The sequence below is a fragment of the Anabrus simplex genome, chromosome 1 (genome assembly GCF_040414725.1).
Source record: "Anabrus simplex isolate iqAnaSimp1 chromosome 1, ASM4041472v1, whole genome shotgun sequence".
Classification (NCBI taxonomy): Eukaryota; Metazoa; Arthropoda; class Insecta; order Orthoptera; family Tettigoniidae; genus Anabrus; species Anabrus simplex.
This window is the reverse complement of record NC_090265.1, coordinates 314,481,711-314,494,742: the sequence shown is the minus strand read 5'-3', so window position 1 is coordinate 314,494,742 and position 13,032 is coordinate 314,481,711. Positions and strand designations below refer to the sequence as shown.

Here is a 13,032-nt window from a genome sequence, read left to right as displayed (position 1 = left end):
GTGACTGTTTCTCTTGCTTGTGCGCACGCAGGTGATGTGGGAAGAGCGAGTCCATTTGCTCTGAGGTAAGGTAGGTATGTCACCAACGTGTGCTATCAGCGACAATATTAGATTCCATTGCATAGCGTCTCCACAGCAGTGTTGCCACTATTTAAGTTCCAACCCTCGTATTATGTTATTTTGTTTCTAGTTTGTAATGATAGTGTTAAGATAAGATTGACATTTTTCTCAGATGTATACTGTTAATGAGTGTGGTTTAGTGTAAGAGAGGACCATGAGTCCTAACTTCGCCACTGCAAATATAAGCAAATATAATAATATATGAAAGTCGATCAAATATAAACTGGATTTTTGTTCCTGAACAGCAACAGTTGAAAGGAATGGCCCAGCGCATCTGCTATTCATAGGCGGGACCATTAGGAGTGGGGAGAGCGTGCTGTTACATATTTCCCACTGTTTTTTCAGTAACACTCACTATGTTGGAGCAACAGGTGCACCCCTCTACTGCGCAATGCTTATTATAAAATTTCTTGCTCGTGAAGGAGTTTCACCGGTGGAAATTTGCCAGAGATTGACTGCATAGTTTGGTGATCAAACAATGTCAAGGACACGTGTGTGTAAGGAGTGGTGGAGGAAAGGGGAGGCAGCACCAGTGAAAGGCAAGACTCGACTGTCGGCTGGCATTGTTCTTGCAACCTTTTTTTCGATTGGCGAGGCATTTTGCTGATTAATTTTTTGCATGAGCGGCACACAATCAATGCTGCTTACTACTGCGAGTTGTTGAACAAGACGAGGGTTGCATACCGCTGCAAAAGATGAGACTAACCGATTCAACAATGCGTGGCCCCATGCTGCAGTTCTAACTGTCTCCAAGCTACAGGAAATGTACTGGACTACACTTGATCATCCTCCTTACAGCCCGGACTTATCGCCCTGGAATTTCCATTTGATCGGACCGCTAAAGAAGATCTAGGACGGCAACGATTTGAAGATGACAAGAGTGTGGAAGACTTTGTGAGCAACTGGCTGGTGACATGACCCTATTCTTTTTATGATGAGGGCTTCAAAAATCTGCCCATACGCTGGAACAAATGCATTTCCAAAGCAGGAAACTATGTGGAAAAATACATGTAATTGCCTTGTGGTTTTCAATAAATGAATTTAAATTTAAAAAATCCTGTTTACATTTGACCCCCTCGTAAAAGCGGTATTCTCTATATCTCAAAACTTCAATAACTCGAAATAAAATTTAGCTCTAGAGGTGATTTGAGATATCGAGGTTCCACTGTATGGTGATTGTATACTACAATTAAATTCTAACACGTTGGGTGCCACGTGCCGCCATATGGTGTCATGTTGGTCTTCAAATTTGAGATGGCGTGATTTTATATGGCAGCACAGCAGAATTTCAGTGATGCGCTGTAGAAAATCAGCTGCGAAATCTATGCGCGTAAATTGACACTATATGAAGAGCAAACTACAGGGTCTATTCCATCTATGTATTGCTACTGTGTGCCACCATATGGCGCCATAGTATTCTTCCAAAATCACTGACTGGCCAGTGGTCATTTTCACAAGTGAAAGTGAGCCAGACATTGTTTATTCCTTGTTTACGTGCGAATAATCATTCAGTTTGTATAGTTGTGCAAAAATATAAAGAAATGGAAGATATTGGTAACATTCTTGGTGGAAATTGTAAGCGACAACCAAGAAGAGAATTAGTGAAGTAGATATTTGTGAATTACTGATGGATTCTGATGGAAAGATGCAAGTGTTGACGACAATGAATATAACACTAGTGATGATGAGTGCAGTGACAGCATGAAGGATGTATCGAGTGATGTAGAAAATGATGGCAATATTGATAGCAATATTATAGGTGGGGATGGTGCTGGTGCAAATGGTGTACACAATCACGTTAACAATGATGACTGGGATCCTTGTGTGGGGCACAGAAAGGTCCCATTTACAAGCCAGGAGCATCTAAATCTTCAAATTTATACTTTTTCAGCCACACCATATGAATTTTACCAACTGTTCTAACAGACAAAGTTCTTGATTTGAAAGTACTACAAAATCATTTCAATGCAAATCAAACACTAGCGTCTATGCATATTAAGCGGTCTAGTCACTTCAGGAGTGGGTAGATACTACAAAGCAGGAAATGAAAGTTTTTATAGGTTTGAGATTGTGGATGGGTCTTGTAAGAATGCCTTCATTATCAAATTACTGGAGCCAGATTTCCGTATATGCAAATAGTATAGCTGGTAAGGCAATGCCAAGAAAGTTACTACTTCGATTCCAACACTTTGCTCCCAACGATGCTTTAGCTGCAAAGTTGCACAAGATTCACCAATGTTAAATATCATACATAAGAACTTTATGAGTGTCAAAGCTCCAGGTGAAAACCTTGTAGTTGATGAATAAATGATTCTGAGGAGAGGCCGTTTATCATTTGGCAATTTATGCCTTGTAAGACACACAGATACAGTGTTAAACAATTTAAGCTGTGCAACGACACAGGCTACACCTACAAAAAGTATATGCTGGTAAAGGTACCAAGAATAATCTGAATACTTTATTTGTAAATTTTTTTTAGGAATATTCACTGTTGTGGAATGTTGTGGTAAAATATTTTACTTGTATTCCATTTAGCTACCTAACCTGTATGGTGTAAGATATTTTGTAGTATGTTTTATTTGTATTCCCTTTATCTACTTAAGTAACTACTAGATTATAAATTATTGTTGTTCTATAATAGCTGGAACAATCCAGAAAGGTTGTGACACGGACTTTTAGAACAGGGTGTGTTGGCCCCTGTCAGTTGTGGATTCTAGAAAAATGTCCTTACTAATTCTGGAAAATGGAAAGTTCACGATTAGTGTCCGTATATGTTCAGGAATATTGTATAAACATCGCAACTGGATAAAGAGTTGTGACTAGTGGATCTCGGTGGCGATAGGCAAGCTCCTGTGCTCTGATTGGCCACTCGGTAATCGGCCCAAGGCCAGACTTCCCTCTTTAAGCGAGCGAGACAGGATTTCATGGTCTTTTGTTCTCTCGTCAGCGCAAAGCTTTGACACATGTTGGCGTATCCTCGCTCCCAGGATGGGCTACCTTGGGGTAAGCACGGCTGATTTCAGTACCCTTTTAATTTACCTTTAATGTTCGTTGGTGTTATCACATAGGAGTTTGTCCTAGTCGCCACTCTATTGCTCAGATGTTTTAGAAAGTATGTTTACCTTCTTTCTAAATTGTATATGTATCTTGTGTGCCTTCTTACCTTCAGAATCGTATCATAGAACTTAGATTATGCTAAGATATTTTTGGTTAACTTCTTGGCCTAATAGCAATGCTCCAAACAACATCTAATCTTGTATTCATAAATTATGCGACTGGATCGTTTGGATAGATGAATTTTGTTCGAAACTTACCTTATACTGTTCATTTTGAAAATAATATTTTGAAAACAAGAGATCAGCGGATTTTCTGGAAACCCGCAACCTTCGCATCTCTATTGCCTTTGGTAGGTTCCTCAGCCCCCGTTCCACATTCCTTGTTTACAGTAGTCAAGTTGCCCAACCTGATATTTTGTTTGTGTGCTTTTAGCGCAGTTCATGTGATGTTTATTGCGTGTCTCGGGTTTAAAGTGCCGTGTAATTTGATTTATTTTCCTCCCTTTTAACTGTGTATCGTGTAACCGCTGAAAACCGGTTACACAAATATGCCTGCTCCTTGAATTATTGAATTGGTTATTGCTTATTGAATTCCTTGACCTACAACTGAAAGATTTCCATCCCTAACAACTTTTTTTTATGCTGTACGGTGCACTGGACTTTAATTGTAAATAAACAATGTGACTTCTGCTGAACTGTTCTGCAACTGGATAACAGCATCTCAAAGGAGCCAGCATATATCCTTTGGTAGGTTCCTCAGCCTTATCCAGCAACTCAAGGATTCCTATTTTTAACATCTTTTTAATGCGCACTGGACTTTTTATGAATCTCTGTCATGGAGTTATTTTTTAACATAGTGCTGCACGTCTCTATAATTCTTTTCTCACTATCTCACATGGTATGTACATTTACGAGACCTTACGTGTCTTTACATTGTTTGATTTCTTCAGTATTTATGTTTTAATTTTGCTTTAGGCCGATGATGACCTAATATAGGTCGAAACTAGTCCCTAATCATTTATGTAATTTAAACTCTGTATATTTTGTATTGAAAAGGTGGATCTTAATAATACATTAGTTTAACTCTATTGTAATCACAGTTCAATACGGATCTATCATAATGAAACTTATTTCATTTAATTAATGCTCATGAGCTAAATCCAACTCGGAAAATGAAGGGTCAACCTCCCAGGAAAACTATGGTGTCACTTGAACAGACTGAGAACGAACTGGGCATGGACGCTGCAATTTCTTATGCCATAAGTGGGGTTGGATGGATTCTCCAGTTATCATCAACATATGATTAAATAAATAAAGCCACGAGCAAAGCTGGAATAGTATGAGTTGGGTAGGAGTCGTACTGGCTGCTATCATTGTGCTGAAGTGTCAAATATGTGGTGGGTGTTCCAGCAAAATCTGTGTCAGCTGCAAAAGTGGACAGCAGTGGCATGGCTATCGTCAGAGTTATTATTGGAGTAAGAACGATGAAGAGCAATGTTAAAGTGTGATCACTGTTGTTTAGTGGTACTGTGTTACTGTCCCGCCAAGTAATATGTGCCTAGTAGCCCACAGTATAGAGCGGCATCACCGACTGTGAGATAACTGAGTTGACTGTTTTATTTGTGAGCTACTGGACTTATCTGCAGTAGAGCCAAGGAACAGTCGTCATGTGCTGTGATAGTTGACAGTCCTATGTTCGAACCTGTCTGCATGCATCTGCTGTGTGAAGTGAAAGGCAAACTGTCAATCAGGATTAGTACTGTCTCATCCAGCTCCATGGCTAAATGGTTAGTGTGCTGGCCTTTGGTCACAGGGACGGGAATTTTAACCATAATTAGTGTATGTGCTGTCTTCATCATCATTTCATCGTCATCGCGACACGCAGGTCACCTATCAAACGACCTGCATCAGGCCTCTCCGGAGGCCACACGCGATTATCATCACTGTCTCAGGTAATGCGTGAAGACAAGGACTTTGTAAATAGACAGTAATTACTGGAGTGCGGTCATTCATGGTTTAATATAATTTTGTGTGTGTGTGTGTGTGTGTGTGTGTGTGTTTGCGCACCCATGCAAACTGGACAATCCTGAATTAAATGAGATCAATAAAACACAGTGTTTTATTCATAACAATATATACATACACACGTACATATATTTCCTCATTTCCAAAATTTAGCCAATTTATTTCAGAGGCTTGAGAAAACATTACATCAATTTCATGAGTGGTGAGTGTAAGAACTGTCTTCTTAATTATTACTGTTTTTCTTCTTCATACTTTGGCACCCTTAACCGGCGAGCTCTTGGGCTAGGCTGTGAATCGTTGGCTCCAAATCTTGCACCTCCCTGGAGACACAAGAGATGCATGTCGAATCTGGGGTACTTGGTAAGTCTTAGATGCTTCATATAGGCTATTAGTAGAGTGGGCTCACTACAACCCAGTGGCATTTTATAGCTAACCACCAGGTTTCAATCAGCCTGGAGAACAGACGCTGCCTGCTGGATCTCGGTGGCATTCTCTCCATTGGGGGACCAGCACCCAACCAAAGGAACTCCTTTGCCCAAAGCCATTGGCCCTTTTAGAAAGTCGGCTTATTTACCGCCGCCCAATGCTCAGCTGTGTCACTGGCTATATCATCTACTCCATCCTGTAGCACGTAATTCTGCTCAGACTTATACCATTCTGTACTAAACTCGACGAACCCAGGCATACACCCTATTTAAGGAAATGCCGGTACTTAGGGGAAAGATACACTGAGACTAGATGTCAAAATATATCAAAATATATAATGGCTTGGGATTGAATTATTCAGGTCACAGTCCTAATCTTACACATAATGTAAACTAAACAAATACTTGGCTCTATTGGAAGGTTTTATCAGTAGGTTATAACTAAAAATGAGACATCATTTAGCAGAAAAACAAAATTTTAAGCCCAATCTCAACTGAGTTTTCTTAAATACTTTTATTTCAGTAATTAAATTCAAATATCTCATCTGGCAAGTGGTAACTGATTTTACAAAAGCGAGTTACAATATTTATCTTCTGCAATACGGAAACAAATATGCTTATTTTAAGAAGAGTGGACTTATACCAGTGCTCTAAACATCCATCATTAGCTAAAACACAGTTGAGTTACTTGCACAGGCTCCAGCATCCCTGCTACACAATCCTTATAAAGAGGACCTCTTACTGTCACAGCATATACAACTTTCTTGCAGCGTCCCCTGAGAAAGAAGTCAAATGAACTGAGGTCTGTGAAATGGCAACTGCCTATTAGACATTCTAATGTTTAGAGCAAAGGCAGGAACAATTCATCCCAATGAGCAGCACTCCAGCTCAGGCAGGTCAATGAACAGTGCATGTGCTCTGACGGAAGGTACAGATAGCAGCTGCTTGCACCTTTTAACAGTTTTGTTGTTTTTAATGTCTTGTTCCGTTCTGTAAGTTTCCTATTATTATTCCTATTATTAGGAAACGCTTTGGCGTTGCACCAACCCAGAAGAAAATGCAGGAAAACCGTCTGCGCTGGTTTGGACATGTGTTGCATGCAGAAGACAATACACTGGCAAAGTCAGCGTATACATTGGGAAGTCGCTGGAAAGAGGCCCAAGGGACGACCAAGACAGCGATGAATCGATACAGTGCACAACGACCTGAAAGCTGTAAGACTACATCCTGACATGGCCCGTGACTAAATTAAATGGAGACAATGAATCCACACAGCGGACCCTGCCACCAGGCGGGACAAACACTAAAGAAGAAGAAGAAGAAGAAGAAGAAGAAGAAGAAGAAGAAGAAGAAGAAGAAGAAGAAGAAGAAGAAGAAGAAGAAGAAGAACTGTTCAGTAAGTTACATTAAATTATGGTGAGGAAACAAAATAAGTTATTTTGTGTATACAAATGCCATGTGCTCAGTAAATTTAATCCTATTCATTTCAATAGTTACACATACGAAATAGTATTAATTCTTTTGAACTGTAATAACTATACACTCCTTTGACTACTACCTGCAGTCATGGAAATACTGTAGGCCACCATAAAAGCTTGTTTAGAAATACAGCATGAACAATGAATGACAAATAAACTGTACGACAATTCTTTAAACATAATATTCTCAGTCAGGTGCAATGCTGTGGATTTACTGGACTCCACATATCACCATCTAGTCTTTATAGCACCAACTATTTCAAGTCAGCAGCTCTCTGCTCCTACAGCACTCATGCCTTTAACTAAAGGAATGGGGATTTCTCATTGTTCATTTATGGTTTAGAGCAGGACCGGCCAAAAACCAGCCACATACGACCCACCGAGGACTTTTAAGTGGCCGTTGTAAGTATTCAGTGTTTAAAATATATATATACAAGTTTCTAGTTATTTTTTAGTTCAATATCCAGTAATATTGTTAACAGAGACAGTACATAAGGGCAGCAACCACCTTCTTAGTTTTAAGTAAAACCCTTTAACAGCTGTAATAATAATTGTGTATGGAACTCTGCTCCAAGAATATGTGCCATTGGAAGTAAGCAGGAAAGAAAATATTGTTTGAATACCCTCTCTCTGTCCAAGCATAGAGTCTCAGAAAGGGCACTCAGGTCATTCTCCTCTCAGTACCCTTATGTTACCCTCGCCCATATCCTTCGGTTTTTCACCTTGCTTTCTCACTTTTTTGTCAATCAGTTGTGCCTGAAACCTGTTAATGAATACTGCGGTTTGTTCGTAAAAGTGTAAAATGCTTTCGAAATGGCACAAAGTTGATAGCGAGTATGAAAGGTTTAATGAATCTCCTTCATTTTACAGTTTCCCCGGGTACTGTTGGCGAGCCTCTTCCATTCTGCCTTATTGAGATACGTTCTATTTTTAATGACGTCCTCCAGTGTCCTTCCCCAATCTGCAATGTCGAACTTTACGATGTCCATCCAGTAGGTTCTTGGTCTTCCCACCATTTGTTTCCCTGCCATATGTCTCTCCAAGTTAACATATGCTGTCCTTGTTAGCTCCATCCTCATTAGATGCCCAAATCACCTCAGTCTGGACAGGCTGACCCAATCTAACAAACCACATCATTCCTTAACTTGTCCAGTTTGGTTTTTTGAATTGTGAACTTCAGGAACTTCATTTTGGATGCCGGCAACCTTGATGAGTCTTTCTTGGTGAAGGTGCAGGTTTCAATACCATAGGTTAAGATTGGTATGAAGTACTGAATGAACATCACCAGCTTTGATTTTGTTGGTACTTTGGGATCCCAGAGGAGTGTTCGTACTTGCTGGTAAAAGTGAGAGTTCTTCTGCACTCCATTTGCCACCTCCTTTATGGCTAGTATACCTCGAGATATTACACTGTCGAGGTATGTAAAGCTATCCACACTTTCTAGTGGATGGTTTCCTAGCATGATGTTCACTGGTCATCCCTCTGTTTATTGCCATCACTACTGTTTTGAGTTCACTTATCTTGAGATTGAACTCCTGGAACTTAACATTCCATTCATTGAGTCTCCACTGTCTCAGTTTCTCCCCAGATAATAACATCAGTGAAGACCATTGCATTTAGTTCACCTTATTGATGCTCTTCATTATGTTATCCATGATGGTGATAAACAATAATGGGGATAGTGCACTGCCTTGCTGGACTCCACTTTCGGTCTTGGACCAGGATGAATATCTGTCACTCAATTGCACACAGCTGGTACAGTTCTCATACAGCATCTGAACTTTCCTCACCAGCCCCTCTGGCACATTCCTTTTTATCAGGTATTCCCATATCTTCTCTCTTGCAATGTCATATCGTCCCTGCTCTGGCAAACTAACGAATCTGAAAATTGTCAAAAGGTTAGGAGAGCCGAAAGAAGTTGTGATTACTCATGTCAAATCAATTTTTACATTTAATTATTGGTTTTATGTGTTAGGCATACAGAATGAGGTGCAGATGTGAGACTTTGTCAGAGGGTAGACAATATATAAATAAAATCTGGACCAGAACTTCAGAACTACAGATTCCTTAGCTTGTCAGTTTCGCTAGTTTGCCAGAATGGGGATGATATGCTTTCTCAATGTCAAGGAAAACCATAAACAGACCTTTGCCTTTTCCCCAATATTTTTCCATTAATATACAGACACGGAAGATTAGGTCTGTTGTGGACCTGTTAGGCCTGAAGCCATACTGTTCCTCTTCAAACTGTTGCTCAAAGATGACTTGCAATCTGCTCTCTAAGATTTTCTCAAGAATCTTAAGCCCATGAGAAAGGAGTGTTATTCCCTGGTAGCTGGAGCATTTTCGATGATTTCCTTCCTTAAACAGGGGGATAATGACACCTTTGCTCCAATCTTAGTTGGGAAATTATTTCATGAAAGATCATGAAGTAAAGTGATTTGTGCTACATGCAACAAAGTCATAGCAGTTATGAAAGAGTACAGTATTAAATAGCATTATCAGATGAAGCATTCTCATGATTTTTATATACTTATTAACTATGAACATATTATTACAGCTAAAGAATTATCTACTAAAATCAAAAAACAACAAACTTTCGTAGAAGGTGGAGGTGCGGAGAAAAAAAGTCACTAAAGTAAGTTATGAGATTTCAAAGCCAACTGTGGAGCACGGGAGAGCTTTTGTGGAGGGCGAATTTGTTAAGAAATGTCCTGCAACAGTTGTGGAAACATTGTGCCTTGATAAAACTGACATTTTTAATCCAATCTCTCTCTCTCGAGACACATTGTTGGTAGACGCGTGGAAGAATTAGCAACAAGTGTTCGACAGTAGCTTATTAAAAAAGCCAAGGAGTTGAAATATTTTTCCATTGCATGTGATGAGAGCACTGATATAAGCAACACTGCTCAACTTTTGATATTTGTTAGGTGAGAATATTTATTTCACTATAGGAATGAGAAACATGCATGGTACCACAAAATGGACCGACTTATTTGAGGAGGTAGTAAAATGTGTTGATAGGATTGGACTTGAGTGGATTAATCTCTGCAGAGTAACTACAGATGGTGCACCATATATGTTGAGCATGGCAGAACTATTAAAGAAAAAGTAACATCTTTGGGGGGCACAGTGCACAAACTTCATTGCATTATACACCATGAATTACTTTGCATAAAGGTGTTAAATCTCGCTGGAGTTATGCAGACTGTCGAAAAATTTATCAATGTCATTTAAAGTAGTACCTTGAAGTACCAAAGTTTTAAAACATTCTTGGACAAACTCAACAGTGAATATAGTGACGTAATTTATCACATGGAAGTACAATGGCTGAGCTACAGATACATACTGACAAAATTTTTTGCACTTCCGACAGGAAATCTGGGAATTTCTTGAAGGTAAAGGAAGGCCGTGTGATTCGTTAAGTGACCCCGATTGGTTATCTTGCCCAGCATTCCTTGTCGATATGACAAAACATTTAAACACCTTGACTAAAGAGTTCCAAGGGAACATTAACATCATTTCAATTAAAATTATTCAGGAAACAAGTTTCTGCCAAAAAGTGGATACATTTTCCAATAGGGAATGACCTACAAACCAATGCCCTGACATACCTTTCAAGAATTATTCTTTCGTAAAAGCAATTCAGAGCACTGAAGACCAATTTATTTATTTACTTACCCCTTGACGCTACCGTCCTTGTAGAACCTTGGTCTCCGCAACGAAAACCAATTTGCGTTCAGATTTTCTGATTCTGCACAATTGGATTTGGAAATTTCTTTGTTTTTTTCACTATTTATCTTTGAAGCTGACAAAGCACCAGATGAACTACAGTTAGAAATACTAGACTTGTAATGCAATGACACAATGAAGAGAGGTCTTTGATCCTAATGATCTTCTTAATTTTTATAAGTTATTGCCTGAAGAAAAATATTCAGCTCTGAAGAAAGAAGCCTGGCATTTGATCGCCATGTTTTCTTCAACTTATACATGTGAACAAACATTCTCCAAGGTGAAGTCCAGAAATCAAGATCGAGATCGACGCAGAGTGAGGGTCATGTACAAGACATGTTAATACTCGGTACCACTGAATATAAACCAGATATCAGTACTTATTTTCAACAAACCAGTTCCACAATTCTCGCTAGGTATTTACTGCATGTATGCTTTTACTTAATTTAGAAAAGTGAATTAGTATTATACCACTAATCTTGAAGGCTAATGGAAACAACATACAATAATAAGAATAATGTATTACTACTCTGTGGCCCACAAAAAGCCTTTTTTTTTTTTTTTTTTCAACTGACTTTACATTGCATTGACACAGATAGGTCTTACGGCAACAATGGAATACGAAAGGCCTAGGAGTGGGAAAGAAGCGGCCATGGTCTTAATTAAGCATTTGGCTGGTGTGAAAATGGGAAACCATGGAAAACTGTCTTTAGGACTGCTGACAGTGCGGCTCAAACCCACTATCTCCCGGAGGCAAGCTCACAGCTGCGCACCCGTAACCGCACAGCCAATTCACCCAGTAAACCGCCCTTTTCACAACTATTGGCCCTCCATTCAAGAAAGTTTGAGCAGCCCTGATTTGGAGTATCTTGTGAACTGGGTTTTGCAAGGTTCCTGATGAGCCAGTGTGTGGTGCTCATGAAAAATTCATGAATTTATTGCACTGGAGATGATTCATCTGTGAATAAAATGGTAAAGGTGAAATGTAGGTGTATTGTACATCTGGCGAGCAACCACTGGCAGAAATTAAATACCTTCATTGGTTTTAAGACAAATTATTCACCAGAGACCATCAGCTGTCTGAAATGACTGTACGCACTGCAGATGTGAATAATATATATGCAAAATTTTAGCGTTCACTGTATATGGTGTATATCTGAAAATGCCATATCTTGCAAACAAGCATTATTGAAACTGCTACAAAATGTGTCCTTAGAATATGGTAAATTTATTTTGTTAAGGTTGCACCCGTGCACATACCTCAATTTCTTCATGGATCCATATAGAACTATATGGAATTTTCCCACAATCTCACAATTTATGGTATTTCCTGTAGATCCAACCTAATTCAAAGATGAACATTCAATAAAGAATACCCAATTTCAGCACTTTAATAAACCTTAATAACCATCTTATTCATCTTCATATTCATGGACCTCTATGTAGAAGCAGACTTGTCTACAAACAACACTTCAACATAACTATATAAATAAAATCATAATTTTGTTTACACACTTAGATTTTTGCCTCATACTTCATTCCTATCTCAGATCACAAATATAAAAGTCAAAAGGAGGTTCATTTCAACTTTTGTGTCGGTTTGTAACATAATGGGAAACCAGCTGCACAGAATTCCTCAAAACTTTGTACTTAAGTTCAGGGATAACCAGGTTGTGCACTAGGCTACATTTGATTAATATATAGTGGCACAGTATTATTAACCAAGTGAAGAGTGCACCACCGCACTGAGTGTGTTACCTCCTTTAGGGGTTCCTGGAAACAGCTGCACCACCTCAGGATGAGGACATGAGTGTACTTTTCATTCAAAGTGCAAGTGCCACTGTTACAGCATTTCATAACAAACTTCTCTCTTAATGATAGTAGTACATAGTGAAAGTTGAGCATAATTTAATCTCCCATCTTGCATGCATTTTTACCATACATGGAATAACAGAGATATTTGTAATTATTACAATTTTTCACAAAGTTCTGAGTTAACTGGTTACTGTAATCAACAATAGGATTACATTGATTGATTACTGTTAGTTGAGATGTTCTCTGTCTGTTCTGCTATAACACTCATCAGTTAGATGGCATTACTGCTGAAGGAATGATAAAGAAAACGTCTTTAGCAACTGTGCACAAACTAACCTGCCATTGGTGAGTAAAACAGCTAGTTACAGTTCAAATAAAAACAAA

General features: G+C 39.0%; 1 protein-coding gene across 2 annotated transcripts in view; it reads right to left on the bottom strand.

Moving 5' to 3' along the window:
* LOC136856736 (protein tumorous imaginal discs, mitochondrial) overlaps positions 1–13,032 on the bottom strand; it is a 244,530-nt gene that overhangs the window by 121,842 nt on the left and 109,656 nt on the right. The gene's annotated exons all lie outside the window — the stretch shown is intronic.